General features: G+C 43.2%; 1 long non-coding RNA gene across 1 annotated transcript in view; it reads right to left on the bottom strand.

The window, feature by feature from the left end:
- The window catches only part of LOC115944404 (uncharacterized), a 266,795-nt gene that overhangs the window by 238,556 nt on the left and 9,069 nt on the right, over positions 1-19,170 (bottom strand). Inside the window, exon 2 of the long non-coding RNA XR_014145328.1 lies at positions 16,368-16,452. This is a non-coding gene — a long non-coding RNA (uncharacterized LOC115944404). The remainder of the gene's footprint in view (positions 1-16,367; positions 16,453-19,170) is intronic.

Raw genomic sequence — 19,170 nt, 5'->3', positions numbered from 1 at the left:
CTTTTCTTGTTGTTGCTATCATTATGATTATTATTTTCTCTCTATTGTGTTTTTTTAATAAAAAATAATATTTATCCTATATGCTCATTAGGACCAGCCAAATAATAGAGAAAAGCACAAAGTAAAATATAATCCTCTCTCCCACCTCCATGCTCCAGCCAGTCCCTTCCTGAGGAAGCAGTTTGTGTTCTTTTCCATGATCTCTCTGTGTTTTTATTAGAAATACAAAATATATATGTGGCTTTTTTTCTTTTTTTTTTCCTTTTTTAACTACAAAAATACTATCTTTACTCATTGCTCTGCAACTTGCTTTTTTTCATGCCAAAATATATCTTAAAGCTGTATCATAAATATCTTCCTAGGATAATGTATATAAATCTGACTTGTTCTCTCCTTAACTCAATTTTACTGAGATACAATTTATATGGAATAAAATGCACCCATATTAAGTGTACGGTTTGGTGAGTACAATTATTACATATGCAACAATGTATACACATGGGTAACCACCCCCACATAATTTATAATTTTAAAAATCAAGGTCTGCAAGAATCTCGCCAAATCCAGTGAAATCACCTGGCTCCATCCTTGGAGTGGAAGGCAAGAAGAGATGGAAATGTCCAGATAACTCTGGGGAATCACCAGTGCAGGACGACTTGCTCCTCGCCTCTCAGGTGTAGTGTTTTGAGAACATTCTCATCCCCTAGAATAGTTCTCCATGTTGGGCATGGTGCTAGAGTTGCATGAGTTTGGAAAGGTGTAAGGGAGGCACCTAGGTGAAGAGTTGGCTGGGGCAAACTATGGGGTTTCTGATCCAACATGGAGGCACCAGAGCTGAAGATAAATGGCCGAGAGGCATGCTGAGTTAAGTGGTGGCCAGAGACTTCTCCTCCTGGAGGCTTCTTCCACCACTCCTCATGAGCAAGCCCGCCAGATCCCCAGGGCCAAGACCAAACCAACCACACTTCCTAGGACCAATGAAGACCCCAAGGAGAAAGTGGGAACCACTGGCCTCTCCCTAAGCTCTCTCTGGAACACCATCTTTGGAAGCAGGTAAGAAAAGAAAAAGAAATGGTCCCAAAAGGGAAATGGATTTTTAAACAATCTGAAACCTTACCTGAAAAAGATTGCTTTACATAGGGAAAAAAAAAAAAAAAAAGACTACTTGAAACTGGAAGAGAAAACACTTCTAATCGGCCAATTTAAGTATTTTCCCTTTACTCAGCAGAATGGGAACTCCTGAGGAAATGTGATTTGGTTAGACCAGCACTGTGCAAAAGAAACAATGGAAGCCACAAGTATAATTTTAAATTCTAGTAGCCACATTTAAAAAAGCAAAAACCACAGGACTCAGCAATTCCCCTCCTCCATATACACCCAAGAGAAATCAAAACATGGTCCACACAAAAACCTGTACACAAATGTTCCTATCAGCATCATTTACTAGAGTCCAAAAGTGAAAACAAACCAAATGTCCATCAACAAACTGTAGTATGTAATATAATATTATTCCACAGTAAAAAGGAATGGAGTAAGTCAACATATCCAAAACATTATTTCAAAATGTAGTCAATATTTTATAATTATTATTGAGATGTCTCCCATTTGTTTTTTTTTCTTAATCCAGTGTGTATTTCACACTGGGAACACATCTCAATTCAGATGTCAAATTTTGCTTGGAAATACTAGATACATATTTAGATTTCATAAAATTTGCAATTAAAAAAGTAAATGTATATATACCCAAGTTGTTGGAAAAACATTTAAAAGTTTTCCCAATAACTGAATGTAAGTAGTGTCAGATAGTAAAATGGATATACCTACACCTAGTCTATAGGTATGGACAGATAGAGATACATAAATACAGATATAAATATAGATGGGTACCTATAGGTAAAATAGTTATACAGATACAGGTACATAACTTGAGTGTGGTATGTTAAAAATCTCAACCCCTACTACATATACCAAATATAAAACAACTCCTTCCATGGCCTCAAAGCCCTACGTGATTTGCCCCCACCACCTCTCTGGTCTCACATTGTATCACTCTCCTCCTCTCCCAGGAGGCTCCAGCCACACTCATCTTTTTACTCCTCAAGCACTCACTCCTGCCCACTTACACTTGTTATTCCCTCCGCCTGGAACCCTTTCCACCAAGATCTTCTCAAAGCTGGCTCCCTGTCATCACTCAGGTCTCTGTTCAAATGTCACCTCCTCAGAGAGGCATCCCTGACCATCTTATTCAAATGCAAACCCCCCCCCATCCAACCACTCTCTAGTTCATTATCATCTTCCTCTTATTTTCTTTGCAGCATGTGTCACTACTTGAGATTATCGTCCTTATGTTTTTCTCTTATTTATTGTCTTTCCCTTGCTACACACACACACACACACACACACACACGAATATAAGCTTCAAGATAAAGGGACAAAGTCTGTATTATTCACTGCCCTATCCCCACTATCTAGCATCATGACTGGCATATGGTAGATGCTCAAAAAATACACAGCAAGTGAATGAATGAGCCATTCATTCATCAACCATCCCCTTGTTAATAGACATTCAGATGGTCTCCAACTCAGGTTGGTCCTCTTGTTTTTGCCTCCAAGAGCTATTAGGAGCACACTTATATACAACATATCCTTAGCTACTAACATATCCGTGGCTGCTGGTGCCTTCCTTCCTCCAGTATGGATTCCTCAAAGTGTAACTTCTGTATCAAAGCAGGTGCCCTTTTTAAAATTTTAACAGAAAATGCCTTTCCTAAGCATGGTGTGATGATTTACTGTCACACCAGCATCATTGTGTGTATACAGCATCATTTCCTTTCCTACTCTAGATAACATCAACTGTTTCCATCATTTTTTCCAATCTGAGGAATATATAATTGTATTTCATTTCAAATTCAAATTAAAAATCTTCAAACGCTAGGGAAGTTGCATAGTTTCAGATTTTATTGGTCATTTGCATGTCCTGCATCGTAAATTGCCTAATGATCTCCCATTTCTTACTGGTTGTTTTTGTTTTAAATCAGCTTGTAGGGGCGCCTGGGTGGCTCTGTGGGTAAGTGATTTCAGCTCAGGTCATAAGCTCAGGGTTGTGAGATGGAGCTCCTGGAGGGCTCTGGGTTCATCGCAGAGTCTGCTTGTCCCTCTTCCTCTGCCCTACCCTCTGCCCCTACCCCCACGCACACTCTCTCGCTCTCTCTCAAATAAATAAATAAAACCTTTGGGAAAAAAATAAAAATAAATCAACTTGTAGTAACTATTAGGGATAGTAAGTCTGCTGTGAGTTCTCATTATTTAGAGTTCACCCCATCTTATGCCTCAGCAATTTTAACTGATATATGGTCAGATCTGTGAGTTTTTTCTTTTGAGGTTTCTGGGGCCCCCATCTAACTGACATAAGTTGACTTGCAATTCTGAGATGAATCTTCACCACTCAGGGAGCTCACTTGGCAAGTCCTGAAGGCAGCCCTTAGGGCACGAGCCCATAAATTTACCACCAGCCGCTTCAGGACCCACCTTTCTGATAAGTCCATTTCTCTCTCCAGTTGGACTTGGAGACACATCCTCTGAAGGCAGTTTGGTCAATGGCTGGGGTTGCCAACACCTTTTACCATGAAAATCTGAAAAAGTGACCATCACCAGTGCTACCCTTTGCTGAGGAAGAGGAGGGCCCAGAAAGGCTGAGAGTGAACCCAACCTCCTTGTCCAGACTGGGACCCTACAGATGTACTGTTACCCAACTTTTAATTTTGAAAACCTTCACATTTATGGAGAACTCGTAAGAACAGTGCAACAAAAAAACATACACCCAACATTTAGATGTGCCTAGTCATTAACATTTTGCCACATTTATATAGTGCTGAGCCATTGGAACGTAAGTTGCAGATACTTCAATCCTATAGAGCTTGTCATGTATTTCCTAAGAATAAGGATGCTGAGCAATAAAATTATAGTTTAATTACCACACTCTGGAGATTTACTATCAATCTAATACTATTATCTAATAATCAGCCCATATTCAAATTTTCCCAGTTGTCCCTATAATGTCCTTTAGAGCTGGATTTTTTTGGGGGGGGGGCAGGACCCAATCAAAAATCACATATCACATTTAATTGTCCTTTCGTCTTTATTCTCCTTTCATCTAGAACAGCTCTGAAACATGTTTGTTTGCTTGCTTGTTTTTAGGACATTGATGTTTTTGAAAAGTCCAGGCCAGCTGTTTTGCATAATGCCCCTCAATTTGGATGTATCAGCTTGCCTCCTCATGGTTATGTTTTTGGCAAGAATGCTGCATAGGTATTTCTGTGACATGCTCAGTGCTCATACAAGGAGGCACGTGGTGATAAGTCTGATTACTCAGCTAAGGTGGGTGCCCTCACACTGCTCCATTCCCAAGGTGCCTTTACTGTGAATTGATCAATGATTCTGTGGGGAGATACCTTTTGGCCTACATGGCTGATTCCTGCAGGAATTGAGTAGTTCCGTGGTGGTTGCTAAATGTGAGTTTCTAAGCTCACCATTTCTTTTACATTTATTAGTTGATATTCTCTAGCACTTACCCTTCTCTCTCTTTTTTTTTTTTTAAAGATTTTATTTATTTATTTGAGAGAGAGAATGAGATAGAGAGCATGAGAGGGGGGAGGGTCAGAGAGAGAGGCAGACTCCCTGCTGAGCAGGGAGCCCGACGTGGGACTCGATCCCGAGACTCCAGGATCATGACCTGAGCCAAAGGCAGTCGCTTAACCAACGGAGCCACCCAGGCGCCCTACCCTTCTCTCTCTTGTCTTTTTCCTTCTTAATATCAACACAGACTCACGGATTCTTCTTTAATCCCATATGCTATACCCCATACCTATCATTATTGGTTTTGATACTCAGATTATCCCAGATAATCTGGCAGTGGGAACTGGTTTGGGGCTAGCTTCTGTATCTTTGTGCCATGCTTCCATCATTTTTTTTAGTACTCCATATTTTCTGATAAAAAAAGATACTTCAGGTATACCTTGTACCTTTCTTGCCCCAGCCCTGCAATCAGCCATTTCCTCAAAGAGCTCTGGTACCTTTTAGTGGATAATGCTTTTTAGGAACCAAGATCTGAACATGAGGAGTGCTCATTGCTACTGGGACGTCATGCTTCCATAGGACAAATGCACCACATGGGAAGTTGGGCCCAGAGTCCTCCAGGGAGCTGTGACATCAACAGAGGCTGAATTCAAAATTGGAACCAAGTATCATCTTCTAAGTACAGGAAATATTTATTGTTTTCAGGTGACTAGCATCCAGTCCACATTCATCTGGTAACAGCACCCCTTTGTCCTTTTGGGGAATCATCCATCCCCTCTGTGAATCATCATGGTGGGACTGTAAATCAAGGTGTTTGAAACCCCTTCTCATATCCAAGAGGTGGCATTAAATCCCTAAAGCAGACAGGTGCCCCTGAACCCAGGAAGGATGCTGAAGAAAAATCCTGAGACAGGTATGAGCATAAGAGGGTTTGACCACACATCCAGAGTTGACAAAGCCAAATGACCTCCAAGGTGAAATTAAACGCCCCTCTCCAAGGCCTGTTGGTTTCTCATTTAGTGAGAGCCTTTATCCCACACAGTTGAAAGCGCCCGTCTTTGCAGACAAATTCTGACACAATAGAGCCCATTTCGAACTTCTTTCCCTCATATTGGTTCTTTCGTACATTCTTTCCACTTCATAGAATTCAGTTGTTTTGACAAATGTCTAGATGGCTAGTGATACATTTTCATATCCTTCCAAATCCTCACAATAGATACCCTGCTTGTAAATCAGCATGGCTTTTTTTCTGAGGAAAAGCTTCTAAAACTTTGTTCATCTTGTGTCAGTCCCTGCAGGGTTTCTTTATTTGCCTGCTTGCTTGTTTGGTGGGGAGCAAAAGAAAAGCCTGAAATCCTGATACACCTTCAAAAATTATGAAATCTATTTACCTTCCATTTTCCTTTATTTGAATCCTTTTCCCCCTCTCTCTGCCTTGTTACTCTTCTAATCTCAAACACATGGGTGTTACACAAAATGGTGAAAAGAAGAAAGGGGGGGAGGGAGAAAAGAGGAGAGGAAAGTGAGAAAAATATCAAAGGAAGGAAAACCCTTGCACTCCCCAGGGCTTCAAATAATGTAAAAACACAAGAAAATATTTGCTATCTTTCGGCGCATGGGTTTTGTCAGTCACTCCACGTTTTGACACTGGACTTTTCATATCAAAAGGACTTGGCCGTCGTGCAAGACCTTTACTCTGGAGGACAATGGGGAAGCAAGGTTGCAAGGGTGCTAAGCTACTGGGTGCCACTTGTCTCCTCTAAATGGGTAACGGGAGATTTGTTTTTCAATATGAGTCATGAGGATAAGAGTGGTTATTTCAGGGCTACTGGAAATACCAACTGCTAGAGCCTGAGGCTTCTCTCCCTGCCCGGCCCTGCCCTTACAAACCTGAACTTACAGGACAAGAGGGATGGGGGTTCACTGCTGGGTAGCCGGTTCAGCTGTATGTGGAAAGAAATGAAACAGTGTGGGGGAGCAGAGGTCCTGATGAAGGTATCACTAGTTTTTCCAAAGTTTGGAGCAATAGACAGGCTTCCAACAGGGGGAGGGGGAGATTGCTCAATGTCCTACTCACTTAAAGCACTTTCAGCTCATGGAACATTTATTGGGGGTCAGCACTATCCAGGAAGCCAAAAATGAGCAGGCACTCAAGTTTTTGCTGATAAAGGAACAAGGGAAATGGTCATCTCTGCCCTGACCAGTGTGACAGGTTCCCTTTGTGTTGGGCAAAGCTTACAGCCAATGGTGGGCTACAAACCCTTCACAGTCAACTGCCAAGTTTTGGTCCTTACGCAAACATTATTGTTTTTCTTCCTACAGCTGGGGTACTTACAGTAATTTCTGTATGATTTCTGTTGAGCTGAATAGGTTATTCAAGACTGTAGAAGGTGGATTTGAGCTTGAAGCAAGTAAATACAAGTGTAGCATGACATCAAGAGAGCGCCAAGGGAAGATATTTCTCAGATTCTTGCTACTCAGAATGGGATCTTCACCCCACCAGCAAGGGTGGGACCTGGGAGTCTGTGAGAAATGCAGACTTTCCAGCCCCATCTCAGGCCTACGGAATCAGAAACTGCATTTTAACAATATCCCTGGTGATTCGTGTGTATGGAAAAGTTTGAGAAGCAGTAGCTTGGAACACGGAAGACCTTCCTCATCTGAAGGCATGAGACTTCGGTCAAGGCATAACCAAGCCAACTGACATCCAAGGGTCAACCAAATGGTTCATCGATAACATTGAACAGTGGCAGATAAAATATAACCTGTTCTCGTGTGCTGCCACAATTTCTGATGGTGAGAACGACATTTTGCCCCGCACTTATATTACGTCATCCATGAGGGTGGTCACCACAGTCTTGTGAGGTAAGCAGTACAGGTTCTAGTGACGGCCCCATTTTACAGGTGGAGAAACTGAGGTTCTCAGAGGTTGGGTGACTTTCCCAAAGGCACGTGACTCTGGTGAGGTCCAGCTGGCACTTGAATGCTGAGCACCTGGCTCCAGGAAGAAGTCCTTCTTCAGCGGCTTTTGAGCCCATGTAATAAGGATCAGGCTGGTTGTGTGGCTGAAATGAAATCAGTGTGATGTACGCTTGAAAGGAAACAGGATTTCTCCAGTGGGGAGTTGGGAAAAGGAGATAAGCTAACACGATGCTGGCAGCTTCCGATATCACATCCCAGGTGTCTGGCTCCACAAAGAATTCGCCTTCACATTCATATCCTTCTTAGGTACACGAGGGTGAGCTGATGTCAACAGACCAGCCCATTGACACCTAGAAACCATCCAGGACACCATGCATCCCTCACATCTAGGACAGGTGCCTTCTTTTGACAATAATGGCCTATTTTTCCCACAGCAGGGTGACCAAACTCTTTCCTTCATCTCCAAATGAGGCTAAAAAAAAAAAAAAAAAAAAAAAAAAACACCCAGATTTAGGGCTTCTTGCTGCTATGAACTAACTTGAACGGAAAGCCCATTGTTCAGCCTTGTTTCTTCGGCCACCTGCCTAACCTGATTGTAGTCACTTAGAGAGAAGTTCCCCGCAGAGAAACTGAAGAGCTTTGCTTAAAGTAATCAACAGAGACCTTGGAGTCTGTTGCAGACCTCAGGAGACATTTTAGCAACTGTGCCTGGGGGCCTGTTTCTCCAGTCCTAATCACTCCTCCTGAGGTCGTCTATAAAACTGGATCTTGATGGGCTTTGGTAAAAGGGGCCACGTGGATCCTGAGAAAGAGGTAAGCTGAGGCAGGCTGGAGAGCTAAGAGTAGGAAGATCACCATTTTGTGAGCTGTGTCGCTTAGCGCTTAGTTGGCCTGCCTCCTGGAGTCACTAACTTCATGTGGGAGGCCAAGGTAGGAGAGAAAGAATCAGAGTTCCAGGAATGATGTCCAATTAAACTAACTCAGTGTATCACTGGTTCAGTTCAGCTGATCTTCAGGACAAACAAGAAATCAGAAGTCCCAAGAGAGGGGCGCCTGGGTGGCTCAGTCAGTTAAGTGACTGCCTTCAGCTCAGGTCATGATCCCAAGGTCCTGGGATCGAGCCCCACATCGGGCTCCCTGCTCAGTGGGGAGCCTGCTTCTCCCTCTCCCTCTGCCTGCCACTCTGCCTACTTGTGCTCTCTCTCTCTCTGTCAAATAAATAAATAAATAAAATCTTAAAAAAAAAAAAAGTCCCAAGAGAAGTCACAGCATTGATTAGCTGGCATCCAATCATTGACTATCTATGTTCAATGCATCATGATACAAAAAAAATAAGAAGAAAAAGAATTCACAAATATAATTTTGAAGGGGTGCCTGGGTGGCTCTGTCAGTTAAATGTCTAGCTCTTGATCTCAGCTCAGGTCTTGATCTCAGGGTTGTGAGTTCAAGCCCTGCATTGGGCTCCATGATGGGCATTGAGCCTACTTTAAAAAAAAAGTTATCTATCTATATGTATATAGATAGATAATTATATAGATATAGATGATATGGATGATATAGGTATAGATATAATTTGGAAGCCCTCCTGAACCTCTAGAATTAAGGTTGGCCAGTGTTTTTCTCATACACAAAAGTGGATAATTTCTCATCATTCCCCTCCTCCCACCCCCCAAGATCAGTGGTTTCCTATGCTCGTGCTTCAGAAAGCAATAATATCAGCAAAGCCGGGATGCCTGGGTGGCTCAGTTGGTTAAGCGTCTGCCTTCGGCTCAGGTCATGATCCCGGGGTCCTAGGATCGAGTCCGTCATCAGGTTCCCTGCTTAGCGGGGAGTCTGCCTCTCCCTCGCCCTCTGCCTGCCGCTCCCCCTGCTTGTGCTCTCTCTGTCTCTCTCTCTCTCCCTGACAAACAAATTAATAAAATCTTTTTTAAAAAAATAATATCAGCAAAGCAGAAACCACTCTAGGTGTTCCAAAGGAATCAATTATAAGGATTTGGGGGAGGATGAAAGAACAATTATTAAGGGGGCTCTGATCCAGATGGCTAACAGACACATGAAAAGATGCTCAACATCACTCATCATCAGGGAAATACAAATCAAAACCGTGATGAGCTATCACCTCACACCTGTCAGAATGGCTAAAACTAACAAACCAGGAAAAAACAGATGCTAGTGAGGATGTGGAGAAAAAAGAACCCTCATGCACTGTTGGTGGGAGTGCAAACTGGTACAGCCTCTGGACAAAAATGTGGAGGTTTCTCAAAAAGTAAAAAACAGAACTACCCTACAATCCAGGAATTGTGCTACTAGGTACCCAAAGAGTACAAAAATACAGATTCGAAGGGATGCATGTACCCTGATGTTTATAGCAGCATTATCAACAATAGCCAAACTATAGGGAGAGCCCAAATGTCCATCAGCTGATGAATGGATAAAGAAGATGTGGTATGTATATACAATGGAATATTACTCAGTCATCAACAAAATGAAATCTTACCATTTGCAACAATGTGCATGGAGCTAGAGTGTATCATGCTAAGTGAAATAAGTGGAATTTAAGAAAGAAAACAGATGAACATATGGGAAGAGGGGGAAGAAAAAAAGGAGAGAGGGAAACAAGCCATAAGAGACTCTTCATGATAGAGAACAAACTGAGGGTCGATGGAGGGAGGTTGGTGGGGGATGGGCTGGATGGGGGATGGGCATTAAGCAGGGCACTTGTTGTGATAAGCACTGAGTGTTGTATGTAAGTGATGAATTACTGAGTTCTACTCCAGAAACCAATACTGCACTGTATGTTAACTACCTAAAATTAAAATAAAATAAAATAAAATAAAAAGGGGGGGTCTGAAAAGTGGAAAGCAGAAGGGTGATAACCAGAGATCAGAAGCTGCAAATGCTTCTGGGTTGGATCCATGAGCCTGCACCCAGTAGTACTGTTGGAGATACTGCTACAGTCTCTTGAGTTTCCAAGGAGGGGCCACCTCCTCTGGGGCTAGTACTGCACAAAGGGTGCTGCCTCTGCCTGGGATGATGGAGTCTGGAATCACCCCACGTCTGCTGCCATTACAGCTACAGAAATTCCCCTCCTTTTCCCACCTTCTGATTTCCAGCCAGTGCTCCCCCAACAGGAAGCCAGCTGTCAGAGGAGCACAGAAAATACAGTGTGCAAACTCCTGGCCCCAGAAGTACAGATTATGTACAGATTATGGAAGGGCAGGTATTTACAACCAGCACAGCAACCAAGCTGTCCCAAGTTGACAGCGCCACCCATGGCCAGCACTGGAATCAACATGACCCACTCACTTTTTTCTTTCTCAAGTAAAAGGAGAGACAGGTGATCTGCACTTAGCTTTAAAGTGTGAGTTAGATCAGGGCTGCTCCACATGTTTGTTCCCAGCCTCAGGCCGAAGGAGCAGCAGCTAAGTAGGGTATGCTTTTCTATGGTGGGCTGTAAGAGTTCAAGAAGGTGAGCAAAAACACACAAGCACATTTGAGGTGCCTGTTTGCATCATACCCACTAATGCTCCCTTGGCCACCCACAAGTCACATAGCCAAGCCCAGTATTTCACCATTTCACTGGGTAGTCAGACTGTGCTACAGGATAGAAGATAACATGAGCGCAGCCAAAGTTCAAAGGCAGATAAGTGCACCCAAGGGAGAGACCAGCGCATGATTTGCTGAAAACAGACCGCATGGACACAAGGCTCAGTATGGTCCAGCACTTACATACAGCAAGAAGAGAGAGAGAGTACACAAGAGCCAGCCCTGTGCGATGCATCAGTACCCCATGGCCAGTGGCTCCATCCCACAGCCATTTCATGCTGCTGAAGGAACCCGACCCTTCCCACTGGGTTCTGAAATACAGAAAGCTGGGGGTGTGCATGAGAGTCATTGGCTCATGTGCTTCAAGGAGAACAAAGGAGTACACATTAAGCTGGGAACAGAGAAAGATATTCCCTCACAAGGCCATAAGCCCAGCACAGACAGAGTATTGAATCTCCCAGGAAAGAAATATTCCAGGCTCAGACCCATTCTTATAAGGCCAAGCTGGGGTCAAATGACCGCACGCAGGAGACTGCCTTTTCCAACAGCCCGAGTCCTTGGAGGGGAAATCCATTCTGCTCATCTAGTGCACTGCAAGGTCATATGGCAGAGGAGTTGTGATTAATAATCCAATCTATCACAGAAGGCAGAAAAAAATCTTATCTTTGACCTCTCTATTCCTACCTTCCAGGATCAGGACCAGCACAGAACAGACATCATGCAATGATTGTTGAAATTAATAAATTATTAACAGCATGGAGTAATGCGAGACATGTATATAAGGATGACTCGACATTAATCGATAATTAGGGCATGGAGCAACGTGAGACATATATATAACACAGTGATTAAGAATATGAAATTTAGGGCGCCTCGGTGGCTCAGTCGTTAAGCGTCTGCCTTCGGCTCAGGTCATGATCCCAGAGTCCTGGGATCGAGTCCTGCATCGGGCTCCCTGCTCAGCGGGGACCCTGCTTCTCCCTCTCCCACTCCCCCTGCTTGTGTTCCCTCTCTCGCTGTGTCTCTCTCTGTCAAATAAATAAATAAAATCTTAAAAAAAAAAAAAAAGAATATGAACTTTAGTGTCACAGGACCTGAGTTCAATGTAAAATGGAACAGTGACTTTAAAAACACTTTGGTAGTTTTCTGTAAAGTTAAACACAAACTTGCCATTAAATCCAGCAATTCTACTCCTAGGAATCTACCTAAAAGAATGAAGGCGTACATCTACACAAAGCTGTGCACATGAATGGTCATAGCAGAATTATTCATAACAGCTAGGAAATGGGAATAATCCAAGGGTCTATCAACTGGTCAATGGATACATGAAATGTGGTACACCCATACAGTAGAACAGTCTGAAAATGAATGAACTACTGTCACTTGCAACAACACAGATGTACCTCTGGATAAATTAAAGAAGCCAGATGAAAAGACCACATATTATAGGATTCCATCTATATAAAATGTCCAGAGAAAAGCAAATTCACAGAGACGTATAGATTAGTGGGTTGCCTGGAGCTACAGATGGGAATGCAGATTGAATTCAAATGAACACGAGGGATCTTTTGGAGGGCAAATGGAAATTTCTAAAACTGGATCGAAGTGACGGTTGCACATATTTTAAAGTTTACTAAAAACCAGTGGACTGTACATTAAAATGGATGAATTTTGATAAAATCACCATATGATCTGGGTTCAAGTGCTGGCCCTACCACTTAGTATCCATGTGACCTGGAAGAAGCTGTATAGCCATATAAGCTCTGTGAGCCTCCCTTTCTGTACAATGGGGACTCAACAGAGGAGTGTTGAGAGATGAGGGAGATACTGCGTGTTGTGCTCTCAACACAGGGCCTGACAGATGTCTGTGCAGCTGTTATGAACTCTCTAGTACCTTCTGCTTTTAGGGAAATCACTTCCACTCAAGTCCATACCAAGTCCAAGTCCAATCTCCATTTCTGCTTAAGTTGCTGGTTCTCAGATACCCCTGGGAAAAGTTCGATCTCTGCCTTGTCCCAAATCCCTGGTATGAGAATTATTCAGAATATTTCTGGGCCAGAAATGAAAGTATGTCAACTTCACCTACTTCACAGCTCCAGAAGTTGAACCTGTTCCAGAATGCTATACTGCCACCGAAGTCCCCCCTTACCAAATACACGCATCTCCTCTTCTCTTTTTACTTCACTTTTTTTTTCCCAATGGAAAAAAAAATCATCTGGGCTTAGCGGGTCTGGGCTGCCAGGAGCTGACAGATACTCTAAGCAAGTTGCAGGAAACATCCCAGCCTCTGCAATGAACCTTTGGGGAAGGAACAGCCACTGAGAATGTGATTCACTTTGATGACAGCTTCTGATGAGGGTTCGAACCGGCTAGAGGGTTGGTCAATTTATGACCGCACAGAAGACTCCATAAAAGTCATAAATAAAAGGGCACGTGGCTGTGAGTGCACCACACGAAGTCAGGAGGTCTCCCAGATGACAGAACACAAGGCCAGTAACTTGGATTCGGCTCAAGGTTTATCACCGACGCAGTGAAAGGTACAGCCCCCGGACGCCAGGGATGCTTGTTCCCGAGGACTAGGAGAGCCATTTCTCAGATGCCTCGGGCTGTGGATCTGTGGGCAGTGGGGGTGAGGAAAGGTTGCCTTCCCTAACAAATCCTGGGGCCGCCACGTTGACCTGGGATAAGGACTCTTGCGGGAATGAGACAGTAAGACCAGACTGTCTTACTGTCCACCACTCAAGCCACTCCTGAAACCAAGTGCTTTGTGTTCACATACAATGTGAAATAGCTTTCAGAACAGGCCACCTGTTGTACATCCACTCACTCATTTAAGGACCCTTACTCCTATTATTGCTGACAGCAACAACATTGGTTCTGAGCTGACTTCCCCTCCTGAAGTAACACACACTTCAAGTCATTGCTATGATGGTGAGCGTTACATGAGATAGAATTAAAAAGAAAGAAAGAAACCTCGGCATGTGCCTGGCACGTGGTAATCCTCCATAAACCGCAGCTATGGGATTTCTCACTATCTAAACCCTTTTTTTATGGAAAGACTTAAAACTCACACAGCAGTGTTATGGAGCTCTTCTCTCATGTGGAGGATGCAGAATGTACTGGATATATACACTAGATATACACACACATGCTAGAAAGTATACATACCATATATCCTAGATGTTATACATTATGTAGTACATATTGCATATACTAAATAGTGTGCATATTCTACATAATGTGCTACATATAATACAGTATAGTTGAGAGTTTCTGATGTGTATCTGCTATGTGGATGTAGCTGCGCTCTCTCTCTCTCTCTATATATATATATAGACAGACAGTACACAGTGAGGGGACAGACATGATACACTACAGGGTGGTCAGGAAAGTCCTCCCTGATAAAGTGACATTTGAGTAGAGTCCTGAGTGAAGTGAGGGAGTGGGCCATGTGGATATCTGGGAGAAGGGCATCCCAGGTCATGGGAACAGCAGGGGCAAAAGCCCTGTGGTGCATCAGGTACAACATACCCGAGAGTTGAACCGTCACCAACATGTGGGAGTGGACTGAGCCAAGTGGGTCAGGGCAGTAATACCAGACAAAATCAGATGTCAGGAGCCAGGGCCAAAAGGGCCTCCCAGGCCAAAGCAAGGGGTTCGGGTTTTATCCTAAACGTGATGGAAAAGCCCATCACATTTCAACTGAGAAGTAACGTGATCAGATTTACTCCCTTAAGAGATGGAGGCTACTGCGTGAAGGGTGGCTCATAAAGAGGCAAGGGAGGGAGGAGGGAAAACAGCTAAGGGGCTCCTGTAGTTGTCTCGGCAGGTGATGATGTGGCTGGGCCTGGGCAACAGTGGGGCAGATCTGGGCCCAGCTTTGGAGGTAGAACAGACAGAACCAACAGGGCAGCCAAAGGACTAGACAGCAGGGTGTGGGAGTGGGAGGAAAAAAGAGGGGCAATGTGACCCCCGGCTCTTTGACAAGTACCCGGGAGGAGGCTGGTGCCATTCCTTGAGCAGTAAAGACACAAGAGAAATATCTGGGGTAGAGGGAGTGGGGAACAAGGGGTAAAATGTAAACTATTATGAGCGAGTCTCGGTCACACTTCAAACCATGTCGGTCATTGAAAAAATATAAATAAATAAAAATAAAATAAACTATAGCAGTCATTTACATCTCTGTGGGACTAATAGCATCTCCTACTAATTAAGGCTTTTCAGTTCACAAGAAACTTTCACTTTTGCCATATTATACATGGTGTATTGCATAGTAAATAGCATATATCATGAATATGGTATACTATATAGATTAACGTTGCTTAAATACAGTATATATTACATAGTACACCGTATTATATAAAGCATATATATTATATAGTATATAATATTGTAATAGTGTGGCATCTGTATTATATAAACCCATATAATATATAGTATATTATATATTATACTAATAATACATTATGCTGAATATACCATATAGTATCTTATTATAGTATGTTAGATGGTGTATATATATCACATATATTATATACTACATTACATGTAGTATATATCACAAAATATAAACAATATATGGTATGTATGGGTTATTCATGTTATGTGGTATACATGATAGAGCATGTATCATACATGTTGGTGCTTATATCCATAGTGTACATTATATACATTATGCAATGTATACACATATAATTTACTAGATGCTATATACCATGTAGTATATATTATATCTACTAAACAGTGTGTATATTCTATATAACATGCGACACATAATATCGTGTAGTTGAGAGTTTCTTATATATTTACGTATTATACAGTGCATATAAAATATACATATTACATAATATATTATACATATAGCACATTACACATAGGTTATTCTTTACTGTTTCCTTGGGCCTTAAAAGCCCCCAACCTTCCCCCTAGTTTCTCCACCCAGCCAAACTGGGACAAAACAGAGTCTCGGAGAGGGAAATGACTTTCCCAAAGTCCCGGAGGTGGCAGGACAAACAGATGGAGCCGGGTCCATAGAATTCCACTTTCCCCACACTGCTGTATAAGCTTCAGACCTTTCCACGAGACAAGTTTGGACAGTAAGAAGTTTTTGCTCTTATTTATAGAATGTAAACATGCTCCAGATACTATGATGAGAATTTCTAAACTGTATCTCATTTAACCATCCCCACTGAAACCACCTCAAGGTATGTATTTTGTCGTGGTTATCCTTCCGCAGATGAAAAAAAACTGAGGATCTGATAGATCAGGGCCCTTGCCCAAGGTCACAAGGTTGAGGAGGAATGACCCCCGAGTGTTTCACTCACCACATGGGGGTAACTGGGTAGAAAAGTCCAGATGCCAGTTACATGGGTTCAGCTGCAAGAATCCAGGTGTAGCTTTCTGCCAGGCCTGTGGAAAGAAATGTACAATTTTCATGTGACATTTCCCTTCTGAACTATCTCATCTGTCGTGAGAGAAAGACCTCCAGTTTGGGCTTCAGTGCATCGATTATGTTGTACAGTTAAACCCTCGTCCTGGGTGGGGGGAGGGGATGAGAATCACTAAAACTGAGCCTGACAAAGAAATGACTAGCACTCAGCGAAGACGGAGCTGAAGCCCCCGAAGGTGGAAATTACATAAACAGCAGCCTGGATTCCTAAAATGTAGATTTCTCCTATCCCAGTTCTTCAAAGGCTCCAGAGGCTTGAAGGAAAATAGCTCTATGGAGACATTTGTTACTTATTTTTCTCTCGTTGCCCGTGCAAACATCCTCCCAAACTTCACATTTCTCTTATCTTTTTCCTCTATTCTCCATCACACCAGTTGCCTGGAGCCCATATTCCTCCATTTTTCGTCTCTCAAAATTGCACAAAGTTTTCCCAAAGCATTGGTCTGTCGAAACTCATGTATAGTCTGAGATCCTGGCTGGAATGGGAGGAAGATGAGGGGAACAAGGAGGCAGACAGGAGCAAAAGCCTGAGTCTTGCCCACAGAGACCAGGAAAATAAGCATTTGCTCAGTTAATAGGGTGTAGGCTGCATGAATTTTAAAAACAGTGCAGGCGGCTCCGTCGGTTGTCTGACTGTTTTTTGGCTCAGGTTATGATCTCAGGGGGATTGGGTTCCCAGCTCAGCACAGAGTCTGCTTGAAATTCTCTTCCTCCCACTCCCTCTGCCCCTCCTCCCACTCACCCTCTCTCTAAATAAATAAAATCTTTAAAAAAAAAAAAAAGAAACAACAGTGAAATGTGAAATGCGTCCTTTTAGAAGAACATAGTCAGTCTCTTAGAATTGGTTCCAGCCGTTCTCCCCCACATATGTGAATAGAAAACTACCAGCTCTTGGGGGTAAAGAAGGTCAGGAGCCAACATTAATTGAGCACTTACTATGTGCCAGACACACATTTCCCTAATCCCTACAGAAACTCTGAGGGAGGAACAGTATCACCTCTTTTTACAGACTGGAATAATAAGAGATTGTAAGCACTCTTAATAAGGATTTTGTCTGTCTTGTTTGCCCATATCGGCAGCAGAGTGCCTCTCGAATAGCAGGTGCTCAGTAAATATTTGGTGAAGGTACGAATGAAGGAATGAAGGAATGAATGAAGGGACCAATGCTCACAGAAATACAGTGTACAGGAATAATAAAGAACACGACATTGGAGTTGGAGAGACCTAAGGATTAGATGCAATGGTGCTGATGAGATGAGATTATAAAGCACTTATAACCAAGCCCCCCATAAAGGGCAGCTATCTTTATTGTGGTATCATGACGATCAAGTCTACACTTGAATTAAATGAATGTTTGACGTTGGGCTCCTGGACGGCTCAGTCGTTAAGTGTCTGCCTTCGGCTCGGGTCATGATCCCAGGGTCCTGGGATCGAGCCCCACACTGGGCTCCCTGCTCTGCGGGAAGCCTGCTTCTCCCTCTCCCATTCCCCCTGCTTGTGTTCCCTCTCTCACTGTGTCTCTCTCTGTCAAATAAATAAATAAAATCTTTTTTAAAAAAATGAATGTTTGACGAAGCTGAAGAAGACCGAGGAGGAGGAGGGGAAAGAAGAGAAGATCAGGATGATCTCAGGAGTATCGGTAGAAAAAAAAGATCCTGGCTTGAAATCTTGTGGAAGATAGGAAAACGTGCCAGGGGTTGCCCTCTACATTCTTACTGAATTACATCAGTCTTTGTAAGGGCTGCCATCTGTCTTGAACATCCTATGGACCCAGAATTCAGGCTCCTCCTTTCCCTATCCCAGCCAACTGGAGCTAGATGTGAGTTTTATTCCTCTGCTATCCACTTTTGGAATGACATTTGAAGTTTTGTGTTTGGTCTCTTTAAGGACATTCCACACAGAACATATCCAAAATGTCTGGATTGGATGTCTCTCCAATATAATGGTTCTCAAGGTGTGCTTCCCAAACCGGCAGCATAAACACCACCTAGGCACTCGTTAGAAATGTGAATTCTTGGACCACCCTGGACCTCCCGCATAGGAAGTTTTGGGGGGGTGGTACCCCACCATCTGTGTTTCCACAAGCCCTCCAGGTGATTCTGATGCACCTGCATAGGGTTTTGAGAATCAGTGCTCAAATGAAAGGCAAACAGGGTAGCCAGACTGTCCTCTCCGTTTCGTGCATGAGAGGTCTCTGATCTTCAAGTGAGAGGGGTAGGAGGAAGCAGGCTCCCTGGAGAACAGGCATCCTCTCCAGCAAATGGGGGGAACCAGAAAACTCTGTTGCTCAGTCAACCCCAAATACTGAGCACCTACCACGTGCCGGGAGCTGTGCTGAGTGCCAGGAAAACCACGGCAAACAAGACAATATGATTCCAGCTCTCCAGGACTGAACCTGCAATTCATACACATCACACTGGCAAAGAGTGAGAATCTAACAAAAGCAAGTGCTAGAGAAACAGGAAGTCTCACGGAAGGCTGGTAAGAGCGAAGATTGGTACAACTGCTCAGCAGAGCAGTTTAGTGAGATCTAGTCAAGTTGGAGATGTGTAGATTTTACAGCCCCTCAGTTCCATTCCTGGGTATATACCGTGCACCTGGAGAAGCTCCATCAGTTTTCACAAGGAGAAATGCTCAGGACAGAGGGGCGCCTGGCTGGCTCAGTCAGTACAGCAAGC

The sequence above is a fragment of the Leptonychotes weddellii genome, chromosome 5, assembly GCF_054177405.1.
Source record: "Leptonychotes weddellii isolate Sample4059 chromosome 5, ASM5417740v2, whole genome shotgun sequence".
NCBI classification, from domain to species: domain Eukaryota; kingdom Metazoa; phylum Chordata; class Mammalia; order Carnivora; family Phocidae; genus Leptonychotes; species Leptonychotes weddellii.
This window is presented reverse-complemented; position numbering and strand designations above follow the sequence as displayed.